This window comes from Falco biarmicus, chromosome 2 (genome assembly GCF_023638135.1).
Source record: "Falco biarmicus isolate bFalBia1 chromosome 2, bFalBia1.pri, whole genome shotgun sequence".
Lineage (NCBI taxonomy): Eukaryota > Metazoa > Chordata > Aves > Falconiformes > Falconidae > Falco > Falco biarmicus.
In genome coordinates this window covers 67,975,143-67,999,976 of record NC_079289.1, presented here as the reverse complement: position 1 = coordinate 67,999,976, position 24,834 = coordinate 67,975,143, and positions in this window count along the sequence as shown.

Genomic DNA, 24,834 nt, shown 5'->3' with positions numbered 1-24,834 from the left:
TTTGAAAAAGACTTCACAAATGATTCAGGGAGCTACAGACCGGTGAGTCTGACTTCTATATCAGGTAAATAAAAGAAAGTCTAACAAAGGGGAGAATTAATAGATATCTAGATAAATATGATACATTCCAGAGAAGAATCAACTGGGCTTCTGTGAAAGGAAATCCACTCTTGCAGATCAATGAAAGTTCTTTGAGGAGTCATAAAGGTTATGGGGCAATAGGAACCCAATGACTCTGTACTTATGTTTTGAAAAAGCATTCAACAAAGTCCCTTAGAAGAGATTTCTAAAGAAATTAAGCTGTCATGGGTAAAAAGGAAGGCCCTCTCATGGATTAAGAATTGGTTAAACGAGAGGAAAAAGTAGACAGGAATAAATGGTCATTTTTCACAATGAAAAGCTGTTAATAGCAGGGTTCTCCAAGGCCCTTGGCATGAGTGTTGTCCAGTGTGTTAATGAATCACCTCAAACAGAGAGGAAATAGTCAGGTGAGAAAGTGCATGAGTAATACAGAATAACTCAAGACACTCAAAACTGATACTAGTCATAGAGTATTTCAGATCTTCCAATGTCGATGGTAAATGAAATACAGTTAATGGCCACATAGTAGTGCACATGTGATATGGAATAATGGACTATAAACTAACTATTACCACTCAGGAAAGGCATGTTGGGACTGAGGATGGTTCTTTGCAACGATTAGTTCAACAATGAGAAGCAGCCGTAAAGGCAAATGAATCTGATCCTGAATATTGCATCCAGTTAACCTTACTATGACATTACAGAAAATTTAGGAAAAAAGTGGAAGGGAGGAGCAAATTAAGAAGGATTAGTAAGATGGGGTAGTTTCTGTACAAGGAAGAGCTGTATAGCCTGAAATTCTTTAGTAGTGGGGGGATGCGACAGACATCTAGAAGTCCATTTGGAAAAGTGAATAGGAATATTGGTTTTTATAATTGGAGAACAAGTGGCCACTCACTGAAAATATTGAATAGCAGATCTAAAACAGATCAGAAAAGCACTATTTTTTCTCCCCAAATATTGAAATTTGTTAGCAGAAGGTGATGGGATGGGCACACCAAAAAAAAGATCCAAAATAATATTAGAGAAATTAATGGATGCTAAATCCATCAGTGTTTTAGACACTGCTAAATCCGTACGCTGCTCATTGTTCAGCTCTTGAAAGGATTACTCTACATGTAAACTTTTCTCCAGTAATATATGTCAGATCACTTTAAGAAAAATGGTACTTGATCAAATGAAGCTTTGGTCCAAGTAAGTATGGCTACTTTTGTGTTCCTATAAAATGAAATAATTTGCAGTTTCCAAATAAAAAGTTTTCAGTATTTCTCTTCTCTGCCATTTAAAAAGGATAAATTTTTAATTGTGATTTTAGGAAGTGGAGGTGCTGAACTGCTGATGTTTATTTGCAGAAGTTATGTATTTTTCTTATAGCTGGTATTTTTCTAATAACTTGCTAGCTCAGCATTCTGCATATTTGAACAAAACCAATGCTCTAAAAATGGTTTGATACACATGACACAGATACTTTGTCTTTTCAAGAATTATCATGCCTTTCAGTTCACTGACTAAAATCTTGTTTGCCTTTGGTCATTATTGCATCTTCTGTTAATTATATTAAACTACATAAACTAATCCATTCTTTTTGATTGTGTTGAAATCAATGTCTGTATAAAATAATAAATAAAATGCATTTGTATGGAAGGAAAAGGCATTTATTAGTGACATTAAAACTCTGAAAAATCAGGAAGAAATAGTTCAACCAATATCAGCCACATCGGTTCTTCCTCTGTGAAAGAAACCACTGAAGGACAAAACACTGATCATATCAGTTCTTAAGGGAATGGTAGCTAGTAGTTGTGTTTCTAGAGGAACTTTAGAAATGGGCAAAAGTCAAAGCAGCAAAGAGGGCTTTTCTGTCCAGTCAGTGCTACCGATGAGGCACTCAAGCAGGGCCTGAAGTAGCTCAGGCACATGCTCATTCTTTTGCTCTCCCATGGCAGTTAGCTTTCTTCTTCATCCTTAATTGTGTCTATTGAAAAAGACTATATGGAATGATCTTTCTCATTTTTTTAAATGAATATATCACAAGGATTATGTGCTGGAATATCTTCCATTTCTCACACTCTCTTTCATGTCCATTTTAGTAACCAAAATAACTGAGAAAGAATATTGACAGGGAAGAACCAGATAAAAATGGAAAATACAACAGGATACAAAGAAAAAAAGGGAGCATAAGCCAGAAAAAACTGAAAAAGTTTTTGCATATATTTCCTTTTGTCCTTAGCTGCTGAACTTCACCCATCAGTGAAATAAATTAATAAGTTTTTTTCATCTCCAGTGACTGCAATCCTATCTTATGATAAGATTAAATTCTAGCATCATAAATCAACACTTAGAATTAACATTAGGAGACTGCCAACCAACCCTAGAAAATGTCAATTGATTAGGTTCTGTTCCTAGGTCTTGATAATTGCCGTTTGTCCTATGTATGCAGATTTTATATTTAAATGTATTTGTTTAAACAGCATGATAATCACAATAGGAATTACCTAGAAAGTTCAGGGGTAAGATGGAGAAAGAATGAGGTCATGAGTCAGCCACAGTTTTAACAGTTTTATCTCGTGTTCAGTTCTTGTTCTTTTTTTTTATTTTTTTTTTTCTCTCTCTGTTGGATCATATCAGCTCCTGGTTTTGGAAGATTTCACCATACTAGTTTTAAAAATACAAGCCCTGGAGTTATTTAAGTTTAGCAATTTATTTAAATGACAGGAGTAAAAACCAGAACTAATTGGAACAACCAATTTAGCCATGGAAATGGGGTTTGTTGAAGGTTTGTTTTTAAAGTACTCAGAAGATTCCCACTAGCTTAAACAGCTTCCCACTGGCTTCTCCTAGGATCCAAAATCTTATCCTTTCTCAGCCACTTGTGATTCAGCACTGTGCGTTGATGCACTGTAGACTATCCTTCCTCAGGATAGACCACGCAGAGGTGATTAGCTTATACAGCATAAATCTTGCAAGTTACTCTCTTTTTTAGTGATACAGGCTGCAAAGCTATTTTGGGATCACCCTGCTTTGGGACATGTGCATTTCCCCCCCATTTTCCCAGACACAGGGACAGCTGAAGGTGAGAAACAGCCATACAGAGGTAAAGAGAAAGTTGTTTATCATCCTTCCGGCTTCCCTGACTGCTGGCACTGCCTTGCTCACTCCTGCTGAGAAAGCACACGGGGCTCATAAAATCTGCTCCATGGAGCAGTTCAACAGCTTGCAAACCTCCAGCAGGCTCATGGAGTAGGCAGGATTGCTGTTGATATGACCCTGTGTTTGGCAATCGGGTGCTAGGAAGTTACCACACTCCTTCCCACTCCCTTCGAGATCAGATGTGAGCCACCTCACTGCTTATTCCCTACCTGGTCACAGTGGCAGAGCCAGAGGTGGCTGAAGGGGGAAAGACAGAAAACAGAGCTGCTAAATGACATGTGCCGGTCAGCACACACCTGCTAGTAAGGCTGCTGTTTAGATGAGGGAACTCAGTTTACATTTGTCACAAAAGTGGGACTTCAGTGGTGTGAATGCTGTGAGGGACAAATGTATCCTAGCAAGGTGGCCACCTCAGGCATGACCAGCTCGGCTGCCAGCCCCAGCCATGCTGCTTCACCCTGAGGAACCTCTGTGATGTTGCAAGGCAAAGCTGGCAAGACAGGTTCTTCCAAAAACCCCATGCCATCCCCCTGGCCTGTGCCAAATCTGCCCAGAGGCCAAGAGAAATCGTGTGTCCAGCAGTGACACAGTTCTCATTTAAGGACTGGGTTTCCTCCCTGCTTTATGGTGATTTTGTCAGACTGTCTATTGTTGCAGCTGAAAAATTGTTTTCCGAGTATCCCAGGATGCTTCAGGTTCCCTTTGCACTGTGAATTGTGTTGGCAATCCTCACTGGGGCAGATTAACAGCAGTGGCACAGCTTTGACTTTGTCCCATGAAATCCCCAAATTAATAGCCTACATCGTGACAAGCATGTTTCTAATGAACATTGGGGGTTTGGGGCTGTTTTTTGTTGTTATTGTTGTTTGTGTTGGGGATTATTTATTGTGATGCGAGTAATTCCCTCTCTTTTTGTACTTTTTCTGTGGCTGAGAAACTTATTTTTCACTATGCTGTTATGTTTTTATATGAATCATGTAAAAAAGAGGTCAAAAGAAAAATGGTAAAGGGAGTAAGTCGTATGTTTGTTTCCACTTTCTATTTTGGTCCACAAATTGTATGCAGGAATTAAGAACAAAAGTATCACCTGTCTGTGCTTGACTGTCAGTTCTTCCCATTTATTCATCTCTTATATCACCCACCAACCAATTGACTTACCCTACATTCAGAACTCCTCAATGGGCTAGTAACTTAGTTTTTCTTGCACTTACAGAGAGAAGAAACCAAGATAATCTCTGTGCTGTTGCCATCAGTTGCAACAAAGCTTCCTATTGTCTTTTTACAGAAGTTTATAGCCCACTGGCTCAGAAAGGTCAGATTTATTGTTGCCTATTTACTGGCATGTGAATTTATGAACATTCAGCTCTGAAGCTCAGTATAAACATGACAGTATCGTCTTTTCACATGACGTTCCCCACAGTTTTGGAGCAGAAGTCACACAGTGCAGCACAGAGTAATCACACAGCTTTCATGGAGATTGTACAAGGAAGACCTGCTCTACTTGTGCCAGAGGAAGCAGGCAATGATGGCTAGGATGCCGGTGCTGAACTTAGAAGACGAAAAATTCAGACGATTGTATAAACTTGAATTATGACAACCCCCTAATATTAATCTTTGTTTAGAATATTTTTTTGCCAATTAAAGTAGTGAATTACTGCTGACTTCTCTCTCGAAAACAATGGATTTATTTATACTAGTTAATGAATTGCTGTGTAGGGAGGATTTTCTGGGTGCAACATATTTAGCGTTTCAGAAGGCTTTTCATAAAGTCCCTCTATAAGTTATTAAGTAAACTTGGTAACAAGGTCGTGAAAGATAAGCCTTCTAGTGGATCAACATTTCTGAGAATACCATTGCAATTTCCAACAGTTTGTAGTTTGGAGGTAGGCTCATTCTGTTGCGTAATCTGTTGTGTGTTCATCTTCTATGCATGTTGCTGTTGTTTTTTAAACCCATGTAAAACTTGTGGAATCCAGGAATCTTGCAAGGAATTTCACAGTTTAAGTGTATACAGCCTAAAGAACCATCTCACTTCGGCATTGTGAACCTGCCATCTGCTTATTTCATTTAATGCCTCCTAGTTCTTGCATTTGAAAACACAGTGAAGGATCATTCCCTAGTTACTCGCTCGCTCTTACTCATTATTTTATCAGCTTCTACAGTATCCCCCAACCAGGTATTTTTTTTCCAGGGTGAAGAAAGCCAGGCTAATTAATAATTTCTCATATAGAAGCTGTTCCATAACTTTGGTCATTCTTACCATTTTTCTCTGAATCTTTTACAGCTTTGCTGCATTTTTGTTGAGGTGGAGAGACCAGAAATACACACACTATTCAAGATGCAGGTGCACCATAGAATTACATAGCTGTAAAATGACGTTCATGGTATTGATTCTGTATTGCTCTCCTCATAGATCCTAACACTCAGTTTCCTTTTTTGATCACAACTGGGTAATGAGCTGACATTGTCACTATTGTAACTCCAGGATCTCATTGCTGGATAGTAATAGTCAGTTCAGCACCTGGCACTGCATGTATAAAGTCCTGTTTGGTTGATTCCAAGTGCATCACTTCTAATTCTTCTGCTCTGAAATTAATCTGCAGTATTATCACTCAGTCTTCTATGGTCCTTCTGCAGTTCTTCACAGCTGAACTTTGTTTTTACTACCCTGATTGACTTGGGGAAGCATGTTTATATTACACAAAATCAATAGTCATGTTATTTCTCACCAGTTTCTCCCATCTTTTTAAATGCTTTTTTATTCAAAGAGGAAGATAGCATATGTAAGAAAGTACATTTGCAGGAAACAAAAATCCGAAAGCAAATGCAGACTAGCCATGCAAAAACATGAGAACAATGTGGTTCATATACTTCAAAAAAGATCAAATCACCAATGAGTCAAAAAATCATAAGCTGCAGATCAGAAGAGGTACAGTTTAAAGCAAGGTGCATTTTCAGCCACTTAAATCCTTTGGTGTGATCCTTAAACCACAGATTAAAGTTCTAACCTAAAGGACAGAGAGGAAAAATGACCATTCAGCCACAGTACTGATTGTTCAACATGCCTGTTTTCAGAGGTGTCATTAATAATCACCCAAACTATTGTGTTCATAATTTACCTTTTCAGTTTATTATTTTGGATCAGATTTAACTTTTTTTTACAAGCCCTGCTATCCTATCCCTTGGATAAAAGTGTCAAGCCTGAGGAAATCTCTTTAAGTCCTGAGGGACTGAAACAACGTTTTCCTTTTTGCTTGTTTTTTGGCATTAGCACTTGCAAGTAAAATGAAAGATTGATTTGAAACCCAAGACCAGATCTTAAGAGGTGGTGGGCCCTTGCATATCCCAGTGGCTTCAGAGAGATCAGTGCATTTCAGGACTCGTCCCCAAGACTGGATTTGACGCATTGTTTTTGTTTTGGTATAGCTCCACTATGGAGTAATCCACTGAGAATTTACTGCTCTTTTGGAGAATACTCCTGGTTTCATGTACATATTTGTCATTTTTTTCCTTTGGCCTTGTCAAACTGAGCATGTTATTTTGTTGTTTGATAAGACATATATCACTTCATGAATTAACCATTTCTACATGAATCAGAATATAGGCTGCAAAGTATAGACAGGTCCTTCTTCCAGCAATACTGTAAAGGAGTTCATATATTTTGGTCATTTCACCCCCTACCCAAGCCCAATTAAATGAATTAGCCCTGAAATAATTCACAGCATTGACATTAAAACTGTCGACATACTTCAGGGCTAACACTGTGGTGAAATAACTTCTCAGCAGTCTGCCAATCCACAAGTCTTTTTTTGAAGATTTTCCTTTCCAGAGATTGGAAAAGACTGTGTTTGTTTGTTTGTTTAATCAAACAACTTTATGTTCTGCAAAAGCTGATGAGGCTGTCCAGCAAGCTTTGTGTTACTCTAGGTCTCCTATTTACAAATGGTCAGCAGATAGAAAAAGTAACAAAAAACCTCACCTAGACAAACTAGTGTTTTGACTTATATTAAAACCTTTAAGGAGATTGGTTTAAGTCAGAAAGGCAGCAGGGGAAGAAGGAGTAATGCATCTAAACATCTTTATTAGTTTTCTTCCTTCCCTATGCTACTTGCATGCAGACGATTCCTGCTGTGGATAGGGATATTCTGTGGAGTCTCCGTTAGTGGCTATTGATCACTTGCTATTGGTCTCACTGGCATTTTCCAAGATATTCAGCTGTAAGATCCTATCGACCAGTCCTAGACCAACAGGACTAGACCAGTAACATGTGTGTAAAAATTCACATGCCTTTTAGAATATTTCCACATTAAAACATTTTGAAGAGTTCAAGATTATCGCCTCAGAATATTTATTAGACACATCCATGGGGGAATTCATCCTGTTCTATGCAATAGTAGCAGCACAAAGCAGCCTTAAAGTCAGCTTAGGCATCTCTTTGAGGATTTCTCTGATGTACAGAAATCCTGTAGTAATGGCTTTTTCCCTCTCCTTCACTGCAAGTTCCACTTCAAAGATGTTTGTATTGTATGACTATTGAAGTGGGACTTACTGCAAGTTTCTGTGCCCCAGGTATTGCCTACCATCATCAGGACTTCTTGTGGCTCTTAAGAATCAGCAGTACCTCAAGGTAGCCTTGAAGCTATTTAAATTACCATGAAACCCAAAGGTCAGCCCCAGGATCATGAGGTTTGGAGATAGGCTTCCCCTCCTATCATTTTCCATAGAACTTGTTCCATATTACCTCCTTTTTTGAAGTCATAGCCCAATGATTCTAGTTGAGTTTTGCACCCTGATAGCAGACAGACTTTTTTTTTTCCATCATCAGTGAAGACGGAGAGTGATTTTGATTAATGACTTCATTGTCCCCAGCCAGCAAGAAACTTGCCTTTTACAGTTTGCATCAGAATGGATGCTGAACACTGTAAGTCTCTAACTGGCAGTAGGTTTCACCTGCTGAGAAGTGAGGAAATTAGTCAGAGGAAAAAAAATGGTCACAAAATAATACTGATTTACTCTAACTTCAGCTAGAACTTCAGTGGATGAAAAAGTTTTTCTAAGCTTTCCTAGACTTTTTTTCTAAGACCATACATGCAAGGGAAAAAAATGTTTATGAGAATCAACATGATCATCTTAAGAACCAAGTAAATCCCCATCTAATTTTTCATTTGGCATTTTTCTGAGTATTTTTTAAATAAGGGAGAAGAGATGGCATGAATTTCCAATGATATTATCACTAGGGTATTTTCATGCCACCCCCTACTCTTCTCCCAGTGAGAAGACTGGAATCTTGGGAATCTTGGGAATACTGGTTTATTGGTCTGTGTATAAGATTGCAACATATAATGTTGCAAGTATTAACTCCAGTCACAGGTCATGACTGGATCTTTTAAATCTCAGCTAGATCTGCTTTTCACATAGCCAAGGAGGAACTTCTTGGGGACATCATAATCAATAGTAGCCTTGACTGGAGTGACCATGAAGTTGTGAGGCCCAAGATCCTAAGAAAAGCAAGGAAGGAGAGTAGTAGAACATAGACCCTGGACTTCAGAAAGGCAGAATGCACCTCATTCAGGGAACTAGTAGGTGGGATCACATGGGTGGCACCTCTGAAAGGTGATGGAGCTCTGGAAAGCTGGCAGGCCTTTGAAGACAACTTCCTCCAACTGCAATTATGGGTCATCATGATAGGAAAATAAGTATAGATATCAGGAGACTAGACTGATTAAACAGGGAACACATGACTGAGTTTCCATGTGAAAAAAGTAGAATATAAGAGGTGGAAGCACGGACAGGCTACAAAAGCAGAATTTATAAACTTTGGTCATGTAGTGATGGTGTGGGGAAAGCCAAAGCTCATTTAAAATTGTTGCCTGCAAGGTTTGTGAAGTGTATGATATTTCAGGGTGCATTAGGTAAAGTATTGCCAGCAGGTTGAGGGAGGTGATCTTTCCTCCCTACTCAGCACTGGCAAGGCTACAGCTGGAGAGCTGTGTTCAGCTCTGGGCTCCCCAGTACAAGAGAGACATGGACATACTGGAGAAAATCCAGCAAAGGATCACTAAGGTGATTAAGGGAATGGAGCATTTTTCATAAGAGGAGAAGCTGAGAGTTGGGACTGTTCAACTTGGAGAAGAGAAGGCTCAGGAGGGATCTCATCTATGTATGTTAAATACTTGAAGGGAGGGTGTGAAGAAGATGGAGCCAGGCTTTTTTAAGTGGTGGCTAGTGACAGGGCAAGAGGCAATAGGCACAAACTGAAACACAGGAATCTTCATCTGAACATCAAGAAACACTTTTTTACTGTGAGGGTCACAGGTGTGGAATCTCCATCTTTGCAGTAGATGACCCTGCTTGAGTAGGTGCAGTTGGATGAGAAGACCCCCAGATGACTCCAAAGTCAGCCATTCTGTGATCCTGTGATAACAAGAAAATCTTCTGCCACTTCTACCACTACATTAGTACTCTGAGGTTGAACAGGAAATATGTGGGACTGTTGCAGAATTTGGGGGGCAGGGTGGCGGATGGGGGGTGTAGGGGTGTGGATTGGTGTGTGTGTGAATTAGTAACAGCAAACGCAGACAAGTCTGAAGTACTGATACCAGTTTTGCCTTAGTCTTCACCAGTTAGGTCTTCCAGCAATCTGTGTTGGAGGCAGGGTTCAGGGAGGAGCAGAAGGACCAGCAGCCAGTGAGGGTCAACTCTCAGTTGAGGGAACTCGACCCATACAAATCTATGGGGCCAAACAGGCTGTGGGTGCAGGGAGAGCTGGCAGTGTCCTTGCAAGGCTGATCCCCCTTATCTCTGAAAAGCCATAGAGACCAGGGAAGGTCCTTGATGACTGGAGAAAGGCAGATATGTCCATCTTTTAAAAAGACCATAAGAAAACAGGGAAAAACAGACCAGTCAGTCTCACCTCAGTCCCTGGGTAATCATGGAATGAGTCATCTTGGACTGACAGTGGAGAAGGAAGTGATTGGCAACAGCCAGCATGGTATTATCAAGAGTAAATCATGCCTGACCAAGCTGATTGCCTTTGCTCATTAAATGGTTGGATTTGTGTATGAAGGATATTGTTTACCTTGCTTTTAGCAAGGCTTCTGACATGGTGTCCCTCTATAGTTTTGTGTCCAAGTTTGGACACTATGGTCTGGATGTGTGGACAACCAGACAGGTAAAAAACTGGGTGGATGGCTGGTCTTAGAGGGTAGTGTTTAATTGCTCATCTACTTCTAGTCCACTTGGAGGCTGATAACAAGTGGAGTACTGTGGGCATGTAAACTAGGACCTGTTCTGTTTGACGTCTTTATCAGTCACCTGAAGGAGGTGGTGGAGTTCATCCTCATCAGTTTTGAAAAGTAGACAAAGTTGGGAGAACGAGTTGCTCAAGGGAAGGGCTGCCATTCAGAGACCAAAGCAGGCAGGCTGGAGGAAAGGGCCAAGAGGAACTACATAAAATTAAACAGGGACAACTGCCAAGTCCTGCACATGGGAAGGAAAAGCCCAGGGCAATCACACAGAATGGGAATGGAATAGCCAGGGAGCAGCTCTGTGGAAAGATCCCTGCAGGTCTTGGTGGGCAGTGGGCTGCACATGAGACTGCAGTGTGCCCTGGAAGCAAAGATGGCCAAAACCACTCTGGGCTGTACAAACAGAAGTGTACCCAGCAGGTCAAGGGATATTAGCATCCCCCCAACACAGTACTTGCTAGACCACATCTAGAATACTGCATTCAGTTTTGTCCCTCTCCCACCAATACAGGAAAGACATCAACAAGATGGAGCAAATTTAGTGGATGATCACCAACATGTTGGTGGCTGGAGCAGTGTCAAATGAGGCAAGAGTGAGGAAAGAGGAAGGAGCTGGGCTTGGCCAGCCAGAAGGTGACTTGGAAGACCCCACAGCAACTTCCTATACCTAGAAGAGGGGCACCAAGAAAGCAGCAGTGCATGGTGGGAGGGCAAGAGATAGAAGGCACAAGTTAAAAGAGAGGTTCAGACTGGGTTCAAGCAGAAACTTTATTCCCTGTGAGGACAGTCAGGCAGTGGAGCAGTTTACCCAGATAGGTTTTATGGTCTCCATCCTTGGAGGTTTTTAAGGCCAATTGTGCAGCTTGGTTTGATCTCACTACTGACCCTGTTTTGAGCAACAGCAGGTTGTACAAGGAACCTCCCTTCCAACCTCAATTATTTTGATCCTATGATCCTTTGAAATGGGAGAATTTTTTCAATTATTCCTGTAAATATGGTAAAGAGATCTGTAATTGTCAGGGTGATATCAACATGACAAAAATAAAGGTAAATAATTTCTGAAAGTACTGTCCAGTTTGTCAGGAGGAACACTGCATATTGTGTACTTTCAACATTTCAGCATATATACTTCAGGCTAGTCAGACTGCCTTCCATGACTTCTGCTGTCCTATAAGCTCATTCTGTATAGGTGCATAGGGAGGATGTGAACAGTTAAATGGATGTACTTCCAAGTATGTATAAATTAATTTACATTGATGATTACTACTCCAACAGAAAAATTCACATTCTGGAAGTATCAGTCTACAAAGTCTGTAGTGAATAGAAATCTTAGTTTCTATCCTCCATTGCTTCTCTGCTACCTGTAAAAATATTCACTCCCTCACATGAATTCACACTCAAAATTTTAGAAAATAAGCATGGACTCCTGCTGGAGTTAATTTTGCATAGATACAAACAACAGCCTTTTTTATGGGGGGGTGGTATGTGATCTTCAAGAAACTCCAGTTTGACGGGTACAGCGCTGAATCAAGTGCTGCTTTGAAGAAGCTACAAGCCAATGAAATCAACCAGTTTCCATCCAGCTCGTTTTCTTCTCTTGCTTTCAGACTGGTAAATCATATGGCAGTTGTTTCTGAGAAGAAAGTGTATTTTTTCCCATTCTCATTTCATGACAGCTGAGTCAATTTTTCTCATATTTTAATGAGCAAATATTGCATCAATTTGGTCAGATTTTGAGTAAAATCCACCAATGTTGGAACATTTTATTACACTAAGGAAATAAGGGTTCACAGGAATTATCATACTGGAAAAAAACTAAAACAAGATCTTTTCATATATTGGTTTTAGTAGTTGGCTTTAAAGAAGCTGCAGGAATACTGCCTGCAATGAGCAAATATGGGAAAATCCTTCCCGAGGCAAGTGTTTCCTTTTAAGGCCCATTTGCCAAAAAGTTGTTTATGTAATTCTTAAGGAGCCCAGTTCCTTTCCATTATTCTTTTCATCGTTTTTAATACATATCACTTCCATTCTAAACTTTTCAGTAATACCACATGATAATCACGTTCCCAAACTAATGGCACCTTGTGTTGAAAAGGAGACCTTTTCAAAAACCTGGTATTGCTGTTTTAAAGTTCCACTGAATGTCTCCTTCTTTGTACTATGATCAAACAGGATAAGTAGAAGTTTCCTGTCCCATGTATACCATTCAATATTTGTGTACTTTTTAGATGGTCCCTCTTCTATGAGGCAGATAGTATCTGCATGTTTTATCCTTCTTCATATTCTGTTATGAACTACACTGACTGTTTTAATTTTCTTTTTTCCTTATTTAAAGCTAGAATTCCCAACATCGAATACAGTATTAATTTGAAGCTGTATCACCAATTTATGTAAATACACAATAAAATTTTCCATACTCATTTTCATTATGGATCCTAATATGTTTTCGCCACTGCTGTTCCTTGATAATAAAATACTGAATGTTTTTGGAATTTTCTAAGTAACCTAAATTGTACTTTTGTAACAGTAATATTTATGTGTACTTAGACACAGACTACTTTGCTACTCCAGGTACATAAAGAAGTGGTTACAGTATTAACTATAACATAGAACGATCATAGATTTAAAAATGGAGATGGAGGAAATGTCTGTTTTTCATTTAACATGGAAAAACCAAAAAATTTGGATTGACATTTGGGAAGAGTAGCTGAAACATTTCCAAAGTTTCTGAACCTACTGAGTCTGTAAAACTGGTTGGGAAATGAGGAAAAGCCAGGATTTTTTTCTTTATTTTTTGTAAGGTTACTTTTGCAGTTCTGTTTGAAGAGTCTTCCATAGTACTTAGATACTTGCTTTTCTAATGTTGCATTGAGCAAGAAGGAAGAATTATTTTAAAGGGTATTAAACAGACTTGATTGAAACTTAAAATGTTCCATATTCACTATGATTTTTGGGCAACGATAGAAAGTATATGTCACCCATCCAATCCACATTTTCACAGTTGAAAAAGGTCTTTATTTAGAAATACTTAAGCTAAAACTGCTATTTTACTAAAGTGTAATAAATGTTATAGTGTTGGTCTACTACTATCCAGACTTCCTGAAGTGTTCATGAACAAAGAAACTGCTAAAGCTCTTGTTTGCAGGGAAGTACTCCAAAATCTGCATTTGTTTTTTAGATCTGACCTGCAACTTTTTTACTGTCTAGAGGAAACAGTATTCCTTGTCACTGGAGAGGAAAGAAAAAGCATTTCATAAAGAACACAGACACTTTGGGGACACTGGAGCAGCATAACAAGGTCTTCTACTATTTCTAAAACCCATATTAGCTATTAGTAACTTGCATGACCATGGGAAATCACTTTTTTTTCATCTTGGTGTTTTATCCATGTTGAACCACTTCAGAAATACCAGGGAACTAGGAGCCACAGAAGTGCTAGAATGTGGATTTACACAAATTTACATAATGAAACTGTACCTGTATAATGGTTGAGGTTTCTGACCTGTGTTGGAATTTGGCACCTGCTTTTTTTTTTAGCCTCAGAAGTAGTGGGAAAGGAGGAAAAAGTCTATATACACACTTTAAAAGCTGCAATACCGAGGCTCAATCTGCCTACATTTCACTCCAGCTCAGGATGTTTTTATTAGTCAGCTGTTAGCCATAACTATACAGTAGTTGAGTTCCCACACCCTTCACACATTATTCAGACAATGAATGAATATGGCTGAAAGAAATTCTCCACCATGTACATTGTGTACATAATTTCATTTGTCCTTTTCAGGGTGGATAAGGTAACATTTTGTATTTTATTTTAAGACATAACATATTAAATGTTGTTCTCAGATCTTTTGGAGGACTGCAAAGTACTCCAAGCCATTTCTGAAAGCAGCATCTCAGGCACTATATATTTTTCCTTGGGACATAAGGGAGAAAAATGAGGCCATTCATCACACGAGATAGAAGATTTAATTGTCAGGGATTGCTGGAGATGAGCTAGCATTACCTTCATACTGACCGTAAATGATAGAACCACAGGGAATCTGATTAGAAGGACCATGCATAAGGTGATGGATATTATGGAGAGTGAAAGGATGGGGAAGGTATTTTGAATAACACTCAAATGGTTGCCATGTTTTTACATGCAGGGATTGACCACGCAGGCTGCCTGAGAGAAAGTTTAGACAGCTTTTATTCCATAGCAAGGTTTCACTAAATGATAATTAAACTTCCCCGAAAAGTAAGGACATGAGAGGGGGAGATGGGAAGGTGATAATATGCACATCCATACATAATACACCATTACTGGCAGTTAGCTTGTTATATTGTTATAGCATGTGAAAGTCACTCAGAAGACACAAAGAATGTTTTGCTATCGATGATGAAGTTAAAGTTAATCCTAAAATGAAAAAGTTGGAATGTTATAATCATTTAGCCACAGGGTTTATCCAATTTCTGCTTCTAAATGGTGATTGTTGACTTCCAATCTGTAGAACAAGCACCAAGGTCAGTGTTGCATTCACCCACGTACTGCTCACAGTAGTCAGCGTCTTGACATTGTGTAACAAGGATAACACAATTGCTACACGTATAAATATCTAAAGGCATCTTGACATTGATTCACCATGCAAATAAATCTGCAAACGAAACTCCTAAGTGGTTGTAAGCTGTGCCTGTCATGATGCCAGCTGAAGTGTTGTTTCTGCTAACCTGGATAGTGTATACTTTGAATTGCATTCAAGTCAGTGAAACCCAATGACAGGAGGTGGCTGGAATGATTCCAGGGGACCCTTGCTGTCCTCCCTCTCATCTGCAAGGTCATCTGCCCAGCTTCTTGGAAGACGTGATGGGAGATGTTGGCTGCTTAGAGTCTGTGATACAGGGTAGCTCTTCAAGCAGATTGCTTCAGGGACCTCAGAGTTTTCCTGTTCATGCTGTTAGGGAGACCTCTAGGAGTACAGCCTTGGGCTAAGAGTTGCCTTGCAAAGAATCTCCTTGGTTAGTTTTCTGGCAGTTGTTCCTAACAGGAAAAAAGCTACATTTAAAAATGCTGAAATCCTCCACAAGACTGATTTTCACTCCAGCACCCTGCTCTCCTGTGAGAGGGTACATTCATAAAGGGCTTCCAAATAACAGAAAATAAGGAAACACATTGCCACAACAATTACTTTTGACCCTTAAAAATTGCTTTCCAAACCTGTTTGAGATTGCCAGCTAATATGGTAGCCTCCTTTCATAACTCCTTTGTAGTAATGCACAGCTGAGTGAAACTTCACCTCAAACAATGCTTACTTTTGTCTTTCCTTATTTATCATCATTATCATTACTTTTTACTTTGGTTAGCAGATGTTTCTTTAGTGCTCTGACATCCTTTATAATTTGCATATTTGTTAATTTAACCCACGGAAAAGTCAACATACTGTACAGTATGCACTTTGTATTTAACACATATGTATGTGGCATATACAATAGAAAAGGTCCTCTGGTATTCCTAATATATACTGAATGTACAAATTCAACATACTTTTTAAAATCCATGTGTTCGGGCTTTTGTTTTGTGCCATGCAAAAATGTCTGATTATTTAAAGCACAGCCCAAATCCAAGGAAGAATCATTTTGAGTCCATATGCATTCAGGCTGTGGCTGTGATGAACAAATCAGTAATTAATTGGGCATTCATTCCAGTGACCTGTCAGCATTCAAATGCTTTAATTAGATGGAGAAATGGAGGCAAGTAATGAGGGCCAAATCTGTATCCTTTTGAATTCAGTGGCAAAACATCCACTTGCTGCAATAAGATTTAGTCCTAAATGCATGACAGCACACTATAGAAGATGTCGTCTCCACCAACTGTGGTTCAAGTGTATAATACTGATAATGTCACTGGCATTGTATCTTTCGTTAAGGAAACAATGATGCTCTTAGGAAGCTTTTTGTCTGCTCATGCATACAAAACAGGCAATTTTCATAAAGTATTAATTGCAAATTATCTAGTATAAATGAGGGTCCCAAAAAGAAAAATCAGCTTTATACTGTATCTGGTGTTTATTTCATTATTAGTACTCTTCATTGTTTTGCTTATGTGGTAGAGCTCAAAGGAAATACCGTATCCTATGTCAAGCAATCACACTTCAACTATGCAGGTGTAAACAGAACTGGATGTTTTATTCCATTCCCAAGTTATTTCATAAGTATTCAAACATATATGTATCTAAATGTACATTAGACGTGTGTGTCTACCTATGCTTTTCTATGTATTTTTGCCAGTTTCAACATACACACACAAATAAACCATATTCAAACCTTCCACACTAGATTAAAATGCTAGTGATATATTTTACGTGTTTGCTTTGCCTTCTAAAGGTGCTGTTTGTAGCTCAGCACACATTTTCTGCTATCTACTTAGCATTTACTTGGCACTTGAAGTGCAGCTTTGAACTATTTGTTATGGAAAACATAGACCAGTTTTAAGAATCGACTTACCATTTGGACATTCTTGCAAATTAAATTTATATATTCTTCCAAAATCCCTTTTAGTTTCACTAAGTCTTTTTTAAGCAAACCTTCTAATTTATGAGATATATAGTGGACTTCATGGCAAAATGCAAAGCCACACAAAGGTACCCACACTAGTGTTGAATAAGGAACATACCTCCATCCTAGGGAATCGTAAGTATCTAAGTCTCTTCCTCCACTTGCTTCTCCTGGCTGTTAGAAACTGCCTTCTCATTTTGCAGCCTTAATATATTCATGGCCATCTTATACAATTTTCTTCTTGTGCATATACTGTTCTCTTTCTTTTTGCTTAAGTAACATTTTCCTTTTGTTTTTAAACATATATTGACCTTTATTTATAAAACAAAAACATATTCTCCATTAGCCTTTGCTTTGTGAGGCTGAGCCACTGCAGGTCTCTTGTCAAAAGTATGGTTTCTGTTCCTCTGAACATCCAAGTGTGATCACCTTTGCTGAACACAAGTGAATCAAACTGCATGTAATTTTTCAGAAGAAGTCTCAACTGTACAGAAGCATTAATACTTCTGAATCCCTACTGAAAATACCCCGTGTGACATATTTGGGGATTAGGTTTGTACTTTTCACAGCCAAATCAATCTGAAGTTCACAGGCTTGCTGCGATCAACTGATATATCCTAGGTATTCCCTTCTTCTGTCATTTCAAAATGATGAACTGTCAGCTTATAACAGAGATTCTTGTTATTAGTCCTGAACTACATGACTTTGCAATTTGTACAATTATACCTCATCCTTTCTTTTCTAGTTCACTCAACTCTTCCAACCTTATATTCTGATCCCCCTTTAAATTACTGTTTCCAGTGCTTTGTCATTGGCTGTTTTCATTTTTCTTCAAGTGACTGACACAGGCCCTCAACCCCTCCCTGCCATATGCCTTATACGGTTCCTCATAACCATTGCATTGAAGTAGATCTCTTTTTCATCTAGATTTTTTCCAGAAGGAATGTCACAAGCTGTCTTAAAGATAGGGTCAAATAAGTTTCATAACAGCTTCCAAACAGCTGATTCTTCAAAAATTTTCAGTTTCAGAGTAGTATTTTAACTATATCAACACTAAACTCCTGAAAGAAGGACTTCTGCAAAATCCATCACACATTTCACTTCTTGCTTTTAATAGACTCATTACCAGAGCTCAGCCCCGTATCCTTCCTGAGGCCTCAGTAAGGTTTTTTTCTTGTCTTTCCCACAAGTGCCTCACATAACTTCTGTACTTTGGTGAGAATCACCTTGGGTGCTGTGCTCAGTTTTGGGAGGTCTTTATTTTTTCCATTTCTAAGAGTCACCATCTGGGAGCAGAGCTGTTTTATCCATCTGGGAGCAGAGCAGCTTCCCACCCCTACTGAGAGCAGTGGTCTCACCTCCAGAACTGCTAAATAACACAGAGTTCTTCTGACTATGGCAACATAAAAAGCCCTAGTCTATTTTAAGGAGAGATCAGTGTCTGACAGGCATGAAGTTCTGGGGCTAGAAAAGGTGATAGTCAATGCGGTCATCTGAACCAAGCCTTACAGCCATGATGGCTGGAGCAGTTTACCGCAGCAGTAGGACACTGGCATCATCCCTGAGGATACTTTCAAGCTCCACAACATGAATCTGAAATTGTTCCGCTTGGCCCTGGAACTGAACAAATCTCTGCAGAGTTCATCAAATACCTAATTAGCATCATCCCTATTGCCTGAGTGAGCTCATCAGAGTCCAGTGGTTTGTACCTCAGCTGGTCTATTACTCTATCTGCTCAGAAATCATCTAAAGAACTAGAACCAAGAATTCTTGAGCTCAGATAACTACTTATCCTCCCAACTTGAGGTTTGATTTTGATTTGTTGCCCAGTGAATGCCTCCAAATACTCCTTGAGACAGCAGGGGCAAGCATACAGGCTCTCAGCATCCCTACATTGATCATACACCAGGCTATCACACCAATTCTCAGGCCTGGGATGGCTGGGAGATTTCCTCTTGTCATCTAGTCCTCTTTGGTAGATTTAGACACGATATTTTTGTTTCCAAAGTGACAATCATGAGGCTTTTATTCAATGTGCTAGTAGACAAGGCTCATATACTACCACACGCCACCTTCTAGGGTCTGCCACAATGTCTACATTAGCCCCAGTAGAAAAGGTTTTCTTTGCTGTAATTACCCAAGATACCACTGAAAGTCTCCATTTGCAATGATGAACTGTATTACTCCACAATAAGTGCACAACATATACTGCCAAGAAAACCCTGTACAAAACTGCAGCATCCACCAGACCTTCTTCAGTCCCTAGAAAGAAATCAGACAGTTCCTTGTATTGAGAAACATACAGAAATTATTGTGCTCCTTTGCCTTTGATTTCCCAGGCTTCATACCAAAAGTAGAAATCACCAAAACAATGCCATGTTAGTGCTGAGCTTTTTGATGCCACCAATTCTGACCCACAGGTGTTTGAGACCCCAGTGAGAGCTAAATTGAAATCCTCCCTTCACCAGCCACTTCTTTGACCCAGGCAGCTGACCGCCTTAGACCAGTGGGTATCAGCCTTGTCTCTCAAGACGTATCCAGTCCACTGACCATCCACACAATTTAGGAATTTTGCCCAGCCCTCCTGTGCAGCCTGTCACCAGGGACCTCTGCCTGCAGTGGCAGAGCTTGCACATGCTAGAAAAGACAAATGTTGATCATAGTTCTCCACTGTTCTCTTTATCTCAACGGTTTCAACAGTAGCACTTTCTGTTAATCAAAGAGGGGCAGAGAGCAGACACCCAGCTCAGACTTAAGAAACTGGCAAGACACTTAATTACAAGCTCCCTGGCACAGTCATAGCATGAACAACTCCTTCTGTTGAGCAAGCATATATATCCGCATCTCTCAGTCTTCAAGATGAACTCTTCCACAGCTCAGGTTTCCACTTCACCTTGGGCCAGAATCATTTCTTTTGTGGCATGTCCTCCTATTTGACCTCTTCATTTGACCAATGAATATACCCACAAAGGTTTGGCTTCCATACATGTCAGCCTGATGGAAGACAGCGTGATACTTCATTCCTGTCTAAGGCACCAAAATAAATTTGGTTCTAGATTCTTTAGCCCCACCTGACTTTATGAGGCCCTACTTCCACTAAACAAATGTTTTATACTGTATCCAGATTTTGTTTTAAAATTGCTATGTATTTTACACTTCTGGTTTGTAAATTAAGCTCATGCTCATAATCAGCTTAAGAAAAATAGAATATGCCTGAGTCTTCAGACAGTCTGAAATGAGAAATGGGGCTGATTCAAGAACCTCTGTTTTAGGACTACTATCACTTATGGTTGGTCTGGGAATATTATGTCCTCTTTTGGGTCATCCAATATAACATCTTTCATTAGTTTCCCACCTAGTACATCTTGTAGGATGACCACCAAAGTGAGCAATACATGGATGAATGCAGCAATCATTGCAGTTAAGATATCCAGATATCTGTTTTAACATTACCTCAAAGACTGTGTTTAGAAACTGATCATATGGACCATAATGGTCTCTCCCTTTGGACATTTGATACATGCACGCGTATCATGCTTACCAGCATCATCACTGTGTATGTAAGAGTGTCAGTGCAGCAGATAAACATATTTTGACTTGCCAGAATTATGTGTTTATATCATAAATTTGCAGTGCCTAGTCTGTCCCACTTCATTCTTTATCCCATGTGTTACAACCAAGGGGTCTGAGGGACCTAATAATGAGCACAAGTGGCACTGAATATAAAAGTTTGCTGTTTCTCCTTGAGAAATATAAATGGTATACTAAGTTACAAAATAACCACAGTAATATCTAGATATTTTATTGTCTTTTTTAGTGCCTCTTAGTATTACAATGGCTTCCAGATATGACCGAAAAGAGGAGTTTTCTGTGTGGGAAGTCTACCAGTGAATTGAAGTACATGGGGTTTTTTCAAACATTGCAGTCACAACTGCATTTCTTTTTACCTCTAGCGGTGTTTGCCTGAGATTCCTCACTATGCTGGCAGGTGTTGATCCAGCTGTGAAAGCAAAAACAGGGGGGTTTGCTGACTCAGTAACAAAGCCATCTCATTATTCCACTCAGATATAAGAGAAATAAAGAGAAATCATCACAGAGAGAGTGGTAAGGTTTGGGTAGGCATGTCCTGAGGGAACAGGCATAGGGAAAACCAAATCCAAGGAAAAGTTTCAGGTTGTGGTTTCATAACAAATCCTTTCAGGATGACCTTTGTGTTAATAAGGGAGGTTTATTAATGAAGAAATCCACTTGCCTGCACCCAAACATGCATGAATATTAGTCAATATTCTTTTTAATAGCTATTTCCTCTGGCATGAATGTCTATCAGCCACCGGTAATTCTCAGGCAACATGTCTGCAGCCAGCTTTTGTGAACATGTTAATTAGGAAGTCTGTACCAGCTGAGTTTCTAAGAAGAACAGCAAATAGTACTGCTCGTGCACCCCACCCCCACAGCAGGCACCCAAACAGCATGGTTTATTCAACAGAAATCATACAGAGGAGAGAGACCAGGTAGATTTGGAAGCTCAGAGCTGTAATACAAAACTATAAATCCTGCCTACATAGAGAGCTTAAGTGCCACGCTGGCATTCAGTGACAAACAGTGGTCTCAGATCTTGGATTTTATGGTTGCCTCGAGTAGCAAAAATGGTTCATTTCATAACATTGCAAAGAACCTATTGGGCCCTAGCACATACAAATATGCTGAAGTGTAAGCAGAGAGGCAATTTGTTCTGTACCCTCCAACAGGCAGAGAGGTAACCTGCCAGAGAACATACAACCATGAATTAACTTTCCTTACCCCAAGGTAATCATTTGGGTTTATAGATAAAATTTCGGATTATAAATTATCTGCTTCTGCACAATTACTTTGCTAAATGATTTCTTGGCTATTAACGACACAACTAAAATCTTCCTGAGATGGGGATGTTCCATGTTCAATGGGATTGATATCAAGGAAATAAAAGCTTGTGAAAATTTGAATAGCTAAATATTGGCCTATGAAAATACTGGTGGTGTAAGTGTTTGTATGGGGAATTAATGGTGGCACGGAGAACTAATGGTGGCACAGCTGTACTAAATACACTGCAGGCACTGTATGTGTGCTTTAGGATGGAGGGAAGCATTACACAGTTTGAAAGAAATGTGCAAATATTGCTTTACATAAGACAGTTGCTCATAGTAAGGTGGGGTGTGAGGTTACAGTATTGGGAATTAGGAATTTACAGTATTGTAAATGGGGGAATTTCTCTTTAGCCTTTATGGAGAGCAGGGTGAGAAACTTCTGATAGCATCACATTGGTTAGAGGTATCTATTGTGCTAAGAGACTTCATAATTGGATCACTGTTTATGACTTTGATAGAATTAAAGATTAAAAAAAAAAACCACCAACAAAACTGTATTTCAGACTACAAGTAATGTAATAAAAAAGGAAGGGAGGAGCAGAGAAGCCTCCTCCAAAGTTCCAAGCAATAATACTTTACTGCAAAGCTCTGCAGTTTGTCAGGAAAAGGTCATGTTCCCAAAACCAAAAGCCCAAACCTAATCTAAAAGTACTGAGCAGGGCTGGAGAAATAAGTACAGTCCATTCAAGGATAGAAATTGTTTGCTACTGTATTATAATCTTTTCTTCAACAAGGTAAGTTTTTCACAGAGTAGTACCCTGAGCAGAGCTTGTGTTTGTTTTAAAATAAAATAGGAAGGGAAAGGTGGTGCTTTGCAGATATACCTTTATGAAGTGTGGGGAGATGCTTCAGTGGCTTCTTGTGCTTTTTATTTCCCCAGGAAGGGTGAGAGGGCATTGGTTATGAGGGCCACCACTAAAATAATGAATGTTTGGAAATGGGGCTGCAGCTTTTCCAATCTACCATTGAAAAGAAAAGAGATGATGGAAAAATGTTGTCTTTCTGAGATTTAAGCTTTTCCTTCTCCATTGCTACTGACATCTGACCCCTCACAGCCTTTCCAGCGCTTACCCACACTGGCTCAGTATCATTTTCACGTTCTTCTCTTCCTGCCTCCTAAACACATACACACAAAGATACAAACACAGATTCCACAACCTGAGGAGGAGTCCCTCAGAAGCTATTTTCACAACAAATTTTCTTTTCTTAAAATCTGCACCTTCTTGGCCATTCATTTTTGAAAGTAGCTATGCCCATGACAAATGTGGGTATCAGAATCAGAACTGCTTGAACGTAATAGCATTTCTGCACAATAATGTTTACTGTTTCACTCTCAAGTATTTCTTGCATTTTTATTGTCCTTAGAATGCAATCAAATGAACGTTGCCTTTTAAGTTTTTGAAAATTCAGATTATTCATATAGTTAGAAAGCCATTGGTTATCTCAAAGTTGCCCACATACCCCTGAAAATTTCAGAATTTAAACAAATAAAAAAATCACTTCAGATATCAATTACTCTCTTTTACAGTTTCTTACCTGTTTCTTACACCTGCCACTGAGACATACATAGCAGGAAAAGTCAGAACTCACTACAAAATATGTGAGTTCCTCTCGCCCTCTTACTAAAAATGCACACTGAGAGACGCAAGTATCTTTTTTATTTGTTTTTCAATTAATTCTTTAAAAATGACTGTGAAAAAAATGGATATTTGGAAAAACTTGCATATTTGGAAAGTTTTACCCTCAGTAGTAACGGGCCTAAGGTTTCTCCATTAGCATTGGTAAGACTGTGTTCTGGGTTCAGTTATAAATGGTTGATCAACGCTCAGCAAGCCCATTGATACCCTAGTCATGAGAAATGCAAAGAACACTCAAGAGCATGTTAAGAAGCAATATTTTCTTTACACAGTATTATATCTTTATATAGATGTTTACAACACGGTAAAATGGAAACAGTACATTCCTCTTACACATAAAAGCATTCACTCTCGCCACATCAGCATGGCAACAAAAGGTTCATGGTACAGGTGTTCAGGCTCAGCACAATACCTCCACCAAGTTCAGGAACTTCTGGTGAAAACATGCACTTTCACAAGTTTCACAAGTTGGGGTTTTTTCCCCCACTGGAGCTTTCTGAGATGTTTTTGGGGGTTGTGTGGGGGAGGAAGGGGGGGCATGTTAAGGAATCTGAGCTTTAAAAAGTGTTCTGAAATATAGAGAAAGCTTCATTTCTGCTTCTAGAAAGGAGCCAGAAGATGCACAATGGTAGTGTGAGAAGAACCTCAACATTTGTAGGGCATTTTGCATGTTGTTAAGAATGTGAAAACCCTATAGTGAGGATGAGGTTTGAATTTTGTCTGAAGAGTTCTAAAACCATTAATAAGTGTGTTTCAAACATGCGATTTTTTTTCCTAGAAATTAAGTCAGTGTCTGCAGATACTTGTACCACCTGTTTCCCAGTTTATCTTGGAGGCTTTGGTTTGGTTTACTTTGTTTATTTCAGATGGATTTCGTTTGGTTAGGGGTTCTGGCTTGATTTATTTTGCTTTTTTCCCAATTGTGCAGAGAAAGAATTTATTGTGCACAGTGGGTTTTTTTTCCTCCATGCACATACCACACCAACATTTTTCCTTAATGAGCATTTTCAGAAAAAGAAGGAAAGAAAAAAAATCCTCACATCCTGATTTTCTATTGTCTCTGCAACTTACCTGGGCAATTTTCCATGCACATCCAGAAAGGAGGGCACCCTTGCTTCTGGAAAATGGTCACAGTGCCTACTGCATCCTCATTAATACAGCAATTCCTTAACACAATGACAGATAAAAGAACTTTCCTTTTATTGAACTAAATGCTGGTTTTACATAAAATAGACTATAATTCAGAGTCTGTAATGTCTACTGAAAGGTTAGACTCGTTACCATCCA